Source organism: Apium graveolens, chromosome 7 (assembly GCF_009905375.1).
Source record: "Apium graveolens cultivar Ventura chromosome 7, ASM990537v1, whole genome shotgun sequence".
NCBI lineage: Eukaryota > Viridiplantae > Streptophyta > Magnoliopsida > Apiales > Apiaceae > Apium > Apium graveolens.
This window is the reverse complement of record NC_133653.1, coordinates 122,641,968-122,652,720: the sequence shown is the minus strand read 5'-3', so window position 1 is coordinate 122,652,720 and position 10,753 is coordinate 122,641,968. Positions and strand designations below refer to the sequence as shown.

General features: G+C 37.5%; 1 non-coding gene across 1 annotated transcript; it reads left to right on the top strand.

The window, feature by feature from the left end:
• The first annotated feature begins 3,413 nt into the window (after positions 1-3,413).
• LOC141675740 (small nucleolar RNA R71) lies at positions 3,414-3,520 on the top strand. Its single transcript, XR_012556376.1, has one exon. It is a non-coding gene; the product is annotated as a small nucleolar RNA R71 (small nucleolar RNA).
• Positions 3,521-10,753: the final 7,233 nt, after the last annotated feature.

The following is a 10,753-nucleotide window of genomic DNA, read 5'->3' as shown; positions in this document are numbered from 1 at the left end:
ATCTACTAACCACGGCTCTTCTTCTTGCACTCCAAACAACTGCTCGTCGGGAAAAGTCTCATTTATCAATGTCTTATCCAATGAAGTAGCATTAGGATTCTCTAAACGTGAGAGATGATCAGCAACTTGATTTTCAGTTCCTTTTCTGTCCTTGATCTCTAGTTCAAATTCTTGGAGCAAAAGAACCCATCAAATCAATCTAGGCTTCGAGTCCTTCTTTGAGACGAGATATCGAATGGCGGCGTGATCAGTGAAAACTGTCACCTTAGTCCCAAGTAGATAAGATCAAAATTATCAAAACCGTAGACAATAGCCAAAAGTTCTTTTTCCGTAGTAGTGTAATTCAGTTGAGCACCATTTAGAGTCTTACCAGCATAGTAGACCACATGAAATATGTTATTCTTCCTCTGCCCAAGAACTGCTCCAACTGCATAGTCACTTGCATCGCACATCATCTCAAAAGGCTCATTCCAATCAGGTGCAGTTATGACAGGTGTCGTGATTAAACTCTTCTTCAATGTCTCAAAAGCTGCAAGACACTCATCGTCAAATTTAAAAGGAACATCTTTCTCTAACAGACTGCACAAAGGCTTTGAAATTTTCGAGAAATCTTTGATGAAACGCCTGTAGAAACCCGTATGACCAAGAAAACTGTGAATTCCCTTAACATACATTGGTGGATGAAGATTCCCAATGACCCCCACCTTGGGCTTGTCCACCTCCAGGCCTTTATTAGAAACCTTTTGCCCGAGAATAATGCCCTGACGCACCATAAAATGTCATTTCTCCCAATTGAGAACCAGATTAGTCTCAACACACCTCTTGAGAACGTGTCCCAGATTCTGCAAGCATTCATCAAAAGAATCGCCAAAGACTGAGAAGTCGTCCATGAACACCTCCACATTCTGGCCAATCATGTCAGAAAAGATGGCTATCATACATCTCTGAAATGTGGTTGGTGCACTACACAGACCAAAAGAAATGCGTCTAAACGCGAAAGTACCAAATGGACAAGTGAATGTAGTCTTCTCCTGATCTTCTGGAGCGATACAAATCTGATTGTAACCCGAATAGCCATCTAGAAGACAGTAATACTCATGACCGACCAACATGTCAAGCATCTGATCAATGAAGGGCAATGGAAAGTGGTCCTTCCTAGTGGCTTTGTTCAGCTTCCGATAGTCCATGTAGACTCTCCACCCCTTGACTGTCCGTGTAGGAATAAGCTCATTCTTCTCATTTTCTACCACAGTATATCCACCTTTCTTTGGCACACATTGAACCGGGCTTACCCATGAACTGTCAGAGATAGGATAGATGATCCCTGCATCTAGCCACTTCATAATTTCCTTCTTCACTACTTCCTTAATGATTGGATTAAGTCTTCTTTGCTGCTCGACTATAGGCTTGCTACCTTCCTCTAGCAGAATTTTATGCATACGGTAAGAAGGGCTGATCCCCTTGATATCTGCTATAGTTCATCCAATTGCCGAACTCTCTCAGAATCATCAAAAGCTTTTCCTCATCACTACCTGAAATGTCAAATACAATAATAATAGGAAGAGTAGATGCATCACCTAAAAATGCATACTTCAAATGCTCAGGTAAAGGCTTAAGCTCAAGAGAGGGGGCTTCCTCAATAGAAGGCTTGAGACATTTAGGAGCTTTGTTCAATTCCTCCATTCCAAGAGATTCAAAAGGCATACCAATCTTCCTCTTCCAGAGAGAAGCATTCAAATACTGTAATTGTTCTTCACCTTCGTCATCTTCACTATCTTAATCCCTAATAAGGCTTTTTCTAAGGCATCAGACCTTAGCAATTGATCAAGTTCCAATGTGACCACCGAATCGACCAACTCCACTTTTAAGCACTCCTCATTATCAGTAGGAAATTTCATAGCATTGAACACATTAAAAGTCACATCCTGATCCAGCACTCGCATTGTAAGCTCACCCTTCTGCACATCTATCAAGGTCCGGCCAGTGGCCAAGAAAGGTCTTCCCAAGATTATGGGAATCTTCTTATCCTCCTCGAAAACAAGAATTACAAAATCAGCAGGAAATATGTGTTTATCAATCTTGACCAAGACATCTTCCACAATACCTCGCGGATATGTAATAGAATGGTCGGCCAACTGTAAGGTCATATAAATTGGTTTGAGATCAGGTAAGTCCAACTGCTTGAAGATTGACAAGGGCATCAGATTGATGCTAGCTCCCAAGTCACATAAGCATCTATCAAAAGACACTTTTCCAATAGTACATGGAATAGTGAAGCTTCTTGGATCTTTAAGATTCGGAGGTAACTTTTGCTGCAGCACAACACTGCATTCCTCCGTGAGAGCGACAATCTCTAAATTATCTAGCTTCACCTTCCGAGAGAGAATACCTTTCATAAACCTTGCATAACTAGGCATCTGCTCGAGAGCCTTGGCGAAAGGTATGTTGATATGAAGTTTCTTGAACACCTCCAGAAACTTCTCAAATTGCTTGTCCAGCTTTTTCTTCTACAGCCGCTTAGGAAAAGACGGTGGAGGATAGATCTGTTTCTCCCCTGTATTACCCTTGGTTCCACTTTTTCATCCTGCTGCTTCGCTTCTTTTTCAGCTCTAGCTTCTTCAGTTAACTCTTAAGTTTGTTCAGGTTTCGCAACCTTCCCAGACCTCAAAGTGATTGCCTTTACCTGCTCCTTAGCTTCCCTCTTTCCTGGCACTTCAGTGTCACTAGGCCATATACCAGGTTGATTGAGCAAGGCATTGGCAATTTGCCCAATCTAATTTTCTAAGGTCTTGATAGAAACAGCTTGACTCTTGCACATAAGCTTTAACTCCTCTAATTCAGATTTTTCATTAGCTTGTTGCAGCTGGAGTTGTTGTCTTGGTGCATACTGTGATTGCTAAAAACCAGGGGGGTTGTACTGTTTAGCTGGATACTACTGATAAGGCTGTTAAACCACATTCTGAGCGTTGCTCCAACTGAAATTCGGATGATTGCGGTTGTTAGGATGATAGGTGGTTGGCACAGGTTGCTGCGATCGTTGGAAATTGCTCATGAACTGAGCTAATTCACTAGAAATTGCGCACTGATCAGTCTCATGGGCACCAGCACAAAGCTCACAGACACTAGTGATTTGATTAACTCCATAATTCGCCAAAGTGTCAACCTTCATTGTCAAAGCCTTAAGTTGGGCAGCGATAACAGTTGCTGCGTCCAACTCTATAATTCCTGCTACTTTTCCCTAAGTCAGTCTCTGGGAAGGATTCTGGTACTCATTAGCAGCCATCAGTTCAATAAGTTCATAAGCTTCATCGTAGCTCTTAGCCCACAAGGCTCCTCTTGATGCTGCATCAAGCATGGGTCTAGAAGTAGCACCCAATTCATTATAGAAACAGTTGATAATCATACAATCAGGCATGCCATGATGTGGGCACTTCCTTAGCATCTCCTTATATCGATCCCAAGCCTCACACAGAGATTCGTCAGTTTGCTGCGTAAAATGGGTAAGAGCATTCCTGATTGCAGCAGTCTTCGCCATGGGGAAAAATTTAGTGAGAAACTTTTGAGCAAGATCTTCCCAAGTGGTGATAGACCCTGCTGGTAGAGAATGCAACCAGCACTTAGCTTTGTTCCTCAGAGAAAATGGGAAGAGTCGCAGCTTGATAACATCTTCAGTCACATCATTGAACTTGAAAGTGTCACAGATCTCGATGAAATCCCTGATGTGCATGTTGGGGTCTTCAGTTGGAGAACCCCCAAACTGAACTGAGTTCTGTATCATCTGGATCATGCTTGAATTGATCTCAAAAGTGTTAGCCCTGATGGCTGGTCTGATGATGCTAGACTGAATGTCATTAATCTTAGGCTTAGAATGGTCCATCAAAGCCTTCAGATTTTCTGCTTGATCACCCATAGCTACTACAATTGGCTCTTCAACTTTCTCTTCTTCCTCTAACTTCTCTTTATCCTCAAAAACTTCCCTACAAACTACCACAAGTTCTTCTTCGGCTTTATCTAGTGTTCTCTTACGAGTACGCGAACGCGTATGCATACACCTCGCTAGAGTACGTGAAACCAAACAAGAAACAAATAAGTAACAATGTCCGAGTCAATGAACTTTAATGACCACTGATAGAAAGCACATAAACTATAAATTAACACTGCAGTCCCTGGCAGCGGTGCCAAAAAATTGTTAGTCACTAAACACGCGCTAATAATATACGCAAGTATACGAGTTCGCAAGTAGTATAGAATCTTTTCTAGTTCGTTCTCACAGAGACTGTATTGGTTAACTGTTTAATTTATGCACCTAAGCAACAATGTATGGCTATTATCCAATGCTAGGACGATAACAAATTGAGATTTTTTATAAGTAAGAATTAACTAATAATTATAACTACGAGAATAAGATTGACTGAATTAATATATATGACAAAAATGGGATTCTAACTTCATTAAATACTTCATTCAATAGCCTTATTATTCTTAAACTTAGCATGCAATGGTGATGACACTAATCAGATAACATGAAACTGATAAACACTAACTTTCATTGCACGAGTACCATTCTACCAGACATCCATAAAAGAGATAGAAGCTGAATAGGCACCAATTATATTGAGACCCTATATGTCTATAGAATTTGACAACATAACGGTTTAAGCACAAGTTATCTATCTTGATTACATAGGGCAAGTAAGATGGTTAAAATTACCTACGAATCATGCATGACACATACATGAACCTATGCTAGCATGGCAAGTTCTAAATCCTTAAATTCACTTTCGCTTCATTAAGAATTAACACACTATCTTATAAGTTCGCGACACTCATAAGATGAATATGCACAACCAATACTAGGATATCATAAAATCACCACATACTAAAGCATCAAACAATTTAACTAAAGAAATCCATAAATAAATCCGCTAGAACCCCACGATAACGATTAGCCCATGATTGGACTTATCATCAATGTCGGTTCTGATGAAAACATGATATAGCAAATGTAGTCTTTATACGAATAATTTAAACCAAGTACAAACAAGAGTATAGGTTCAGCAAAACAAGAAACAAGAATCCAAATTACAACTCAAAATAAAGATTCAGAAGAATAAACTAGATTGTCTTCGCCTTTGTTGAATTGTGCTAAAGGTCTCTTGTCGTCTTCTCCTTATGCTTTGGTCCATCTCTTTATTAAAATGACCTAATATGAATATATATAGCAGCCCTCAACAATCTGGAAGCCTTCCCTTATAGAATTATATTATAAACATGATTCTTGAATTCGGCATGGCGCAGTCGCGCGCTATCACAGCGCGGGCGTGCTGTATTTCTGGAACCCCAGCGCGGCCACGGGCTATCACATCGCGGGCGCGCCGTCCTTTTGGGAAAAACTCAGATTTCTTTTTAAATCTTGCTGATTCGAGCCGGCTTTCCACGAGCTTTTATTCCAACACCACCTGGACACCAAATTAGCACCACAACAATGCTAATTCACCTGATTACCTGAATAATGCCTGAAATGCAAAAACACTAGAAAACACATTAAAACACTTAACAACTTGAGTACAAATGCATCAATTCAAAGCTTATTAGAGAATAGATAAGTGTCATAAATGCCACTCAACATCCATACGTCATTTTTTGATGTAATGGTACATATAATAGTCCACGTGGTTCAGGAACGACGCTTATGTGGACCGTTATTTTATAGATGGATGTATACATTTGAACGGTTTAATAAAGTACTCAAGAGTTATGTTCGAAACCGTTATTATCCCGAAGGTTCTATGGCAGAGAGTTACCTTGGAGAAGAGTCCGTAGAATTCTGTACCGAGTTTTTTAGTCAGAATTACTCCACTGCCGGTCTTCCAAATGACCAAGATAATAAGATATATGGTCCATTATATGTTACGATAATAAATACAATGGAGGAAAAGGAGCAAGATGAAGCACAACTACATGTCCTTCTAAATAACGTTGAAGTGTTTTCATACATTCTGTGAGTTTATTCAATTTGTTGTTGTCGATTCCTCAATTTCGAGTAATTAGTCTTGTAATGTATCTTTAATATATCATTCTATATGCATTTTCAGAATGCATAAGGAATATCTTGAAGAAATTCACCGAGGGAAAAGGAAAAGCTTACATTGGCTCATGAGAGAGCACAATCGGCTCTTTGCTGATTGGTTTCAAAACAAAGTCAGTTTTTTATTAAGTTCTTTGATCTGTACTGTAATGGATACTATTAGTTATTTAGGATTTAAAATTATGATCATATTTGTAGGTGAGTGATGAACCAAGGGAGAATAGTGAAGGTGTTTCAAAAATGATAAGATGCCCCGCTGTCAAACCATCAGTTTTCAGTACTAACTTATCAAGGTTATCTAGTGGACGGAGTGCGATATTTTATAAAGGAACGAGATGATATACATGTTGTTCAAAACATCAGTGTGTCTGTCATTGCTAAAGCAGTCCAGGTCTCTAGTGCCAAGGACTTGAACCTCGTAGAAAGTAATTTAATATTTTACGGTATCGTACTAAAACACCTGCATCTAATGTCATTACTGACTGATGATGTAGCTTTATGTATTTTGTAGTCTTCTATTAATTGTCAAATATGTTCTATGTGTTGATTGTGTTCTTAGTCATGTATAAAAGTATTCAACATCACAATTGCTTATTTTTAAATGTTTGTTGGGTGACTGAATGAACCATATATATACATACACATATACATATATATATATACATATGCCTTTAATTGTGTTATATAGTTTAATTGTTCTTTTTTTGCATAATTATAATCATGTAAATAATTCATCCATAATTGTACTTGTATAAAATGCTTTTATTTGTATCCTCGTGACTGATGGATTTATGTTCAATTTTATTCTCACTTAAGGAGCAAAATGGTAAAGAAGCAAAAAGCCAAAAAGTAATTTTCCAAGAAAGTGACGAGAAGAATAACTCTGAAAAGGTCGAGGATGAGATGGTTCCAAAGGTCAAAATTTCAGAGGCTTGTGATGATAAGTTGGTTCAAGTCCTTCCACAACCTCAAACTCAAAGTTCAAACTCTGCACAAAAAATGATAACCAATTCTGAATATACAAAAAAGAGGCTAGGAACTGCGTGTGGTGTTTCAGCTATTCACGAAGTAGTGGTAAAGAAAGCTCAGGGAAAGAAATTTAAAGTTATATACAATGAATTTGGAGTTCCTATCAGAAATACCAGGCCTACTTTACAGTCTTACATAGGAATGCTCGCAAGGACAATGATTTCAATCGACACTGAAAACTAGCCAAAAGTGGTCGGGATTTAGAAGCAAAATTATGGGATGTTGTCCAGGTAAATTATATCCCTTGTTGACTTGTTCATTTTATTTAAATTATAACTATAAATTATGTGGCTTATTTAATTTTTGTGCTTTAATACGTTACTTTTTAGGACACATTCAAAATTTCCCCGGAGAGTGAGAAGCTTGTGCTACAATCAGCGAGTGAAAAGTGGAGACAGTTTAAAGTTGATTTAACTGCTAAATATGTGGTGCCATTTATTGGGGAAAAAAGAAAAATTGATGAAGCCTTCGAAGAAGTATGCGTTTGTTGGTATAGAACCTTGGAAGAAATTTGTTGAGGGGAAAGGACGAGCCCCAAATGGCTGGTATGAATATATTCTACTAATTAAATATACAGGATTGTCATTCTACTTGCTAAATAATTAAATAAAATTTTGTTAAATAGTATTTAATTATTTTTTTTGATGCATGCACAACGTAAACTACAGAGTAATAGAGTTGGTAAACGGAAATATCATCACCGTTTGTCAAAGAAGGGGTGTATTCGTTTGCGAGAAAAAGAAGTAGGAACCTATATCTATGTTCATTGTAATTCTAAGTTTTGGATTTTAAACAATTTCTCTTTTTTAACACATAAAGAAAGGGAACTTAAAGCGGAAAGAGAAACCTAATCGTGCAATTTTTTGGTGGAAGGCTAAAATGCCAAAATATCCTGATGAGCTTACTGAAGAGCAAGCGGAAATAAATGCTAGAATTGTAAGTCAAGGCATACATAAAGCTAGATATTTTTAATACTGCTTTCCCTTCAAAGATAATTGCGTCACAAATAATGCACTAATTGTATGCATTAATTTGACAGGTTGAGTTACTTGAATTAAAGGAGAATGGTGAATTTGTTCCATATGAAACATAAGATGTGTTAATTATGGCACTTCAGACTCCTGAGCATTCAAGAAGGGTTTGAGGGGTTGGCGACTTTGTCACTCCAACAACATTCTTTAATTTGCTGAAAGCAAAAAAGACTAAAATTACAAAGGCAGAGTTGTTGGATCAATTGGAAAGAAATCAGCGGAAGATGGCTGAACTTAAGGCCTTGGTCAATGCTTCGAATGGTCACTCTTCTATGTTCTCTGACAAATCAAGTTGTCAAGTACCTCTTAATAAAGAAGGAACTGCTGATTACAAGAATGTTGGAGTTGCTGTTAAACCGCTCAGTGCCAAATAATTGTTGGTAAATGATGAAGACTATGTTGCTTTTGACCCCTCTCCTCCGAACGGAAAAAAGGTAAAATATTATTAAGATCTAATAGATATATGCCTACATACTTAGGATTTATACAATAAAATTAAATTAATCCCCCATTATAATGTAGGGTCCACATTCATGTGAGCTTGCACTGGATTGCATAGAGAACAAGGTTGTTTTGGAACAGTTTTTGATGACCAGGAAGACATGAATGTTTCAGTACACGGAGTGCCTCTAAAGCCCAGACATATTCGTGTGTCGGTTGACAGACACATCAAGCCAGAGGCGTCGGTTCCAGTGCCGATACCTAGGGAAATTTAGGTTATCCGCCAAGCAGTTGGCTCTCATGTAGCATGGCCTCGTGAATTGACCATCTACCCAACTGTGGCGGTATGTTACTTATATAAAAATTATGTCAATAAATTCTTAATTGATTGTTGCAGTCAATAGTAATTATGTCAATAATAACTCTTTATTCTTGTTTTAATTAATTATGTGTAGAAAAAGAAAAAGGAAGTGTTACATGCGCAGTCGTAGCGGAAAAATGAGTTACAGAAACTTCAAGATGATTATAACAAAATGAAGCAAACAAGAATATGCCAAAGCAGTACAGGGTGTTGTACAAACATGTTGTAGTCTTCATGAAAGCCACTAGTATAACGACTCGTATATCTGTATTATTTAAGTGTAAATATTAAATAATTAAATAAGTAAAATATGTGTATCGGTTCTATCAACAGTGTGTGACTTGGTGGTGTGCGAGTATTATTTGTATGATCAATTACTGAGCTGTAGTGTTTTATTTTTACAACATGTTTGTACTGAGGACATAATATTAGAGTCAGATATGCTTGATAAATATCCTCACTTGTTTAGTTAGATCAGATTCTGATGACAGAATATTTTTAAGGGGAAGGATATAACGACTCGTATTTCTGTATTATTAAAGTGTAAATATTAAATAATTAAATAAGTAAAATATTTGTATCGGTTATGTCAGCAATGTGTGACTTGGTGGTATGCGAGTATTATTTGTATGATCAATTACTGAGCCGTAGTGTTTTATTTTTACTTTTAAAAGTGGTTTTATGGAGAATTTATTTATATAAATGTTGAGATTATCTATAAAATCATTTTTATTGCTTTTTAATGTTATTAATTATTTTGGGAATTTTACGGATTAAATTCACCCGCACATTTGTTCGTTAAATTGTTAAATGCGAGTATGTCGTGCGCTTCAGAAATGTTTTCAAGATTATGAAATTTATATTTTATTAGTATTTAATTATTCAGAGAACTTTCAAATTTATTTTGATATTTCCTGGTTTATTTCACCCGTAAGTTGTCTCGTTAATAGCGTAATTGCCAGTCGGAATTTAAGTTCTCAGCTATTTTGTTGCTATTTGCAGCAATTTGTAGTAATAAAAAAATGAGAAAAACAAGAGATAATTACAATTAACCTCATCTTCTTCTCCCCGGATTATTTATCTCTCTCCCTCACATCACTTATCTCTCTCTCTCTCTCAACCAATCTCTTAATCTATTCTCTCTCTCCCATGTTTCTTCTCTTCCCCGTATCTATTCTTCTGCAGTGGTAAGTTCCCCGGCTGCCGCCCCCTGTTCCCCTTCTCCTTGCCGTTTATTCGGCCTCTTTCCGGCGCGGTTGTGCGCGCGTGAGTGTGTGTGGTAATTGTGTCGGTTGTGTGCGTATATATACATATATGTATACTTGTGTAGTTGTTGTGTTGCTACGTTTCTGATTGTTGCCGTTTCTTTTGTTTTTCGACGACTTTCGCCGCTGCCGTCTGTGGCTGTTGCGTGCTTGCACGCGTGTGGCCTGTGTAGTTGTGCGCGTGTTTCATTGAATGGATTGAGATTTTATTAATTGTTTATTTTAATTTTCTTGCAGGAGAAAAATTATTTGATTAAATTATGAAATAAATATTTTTGCGCGAGACAATATTATTTTAATCGGTGGAATTCGCGTAAAATGTTCGATATAAACGAGAACCCGCGAATTTTACCTTCGTCGGCGATGAGCTTCGGCGAGCTGACGGTGGAAGGTTATGAACATTTCTGAGTCTTACGAATAAAAACATAAAATACGAATAATAATAATTAATTGAATTTGTATCGGTGTTTGGGAATTTGCGGAATTGTGGATTATTGTTTTGATTATCGTGGTTGACGTCGATTATATTTTGATGGGT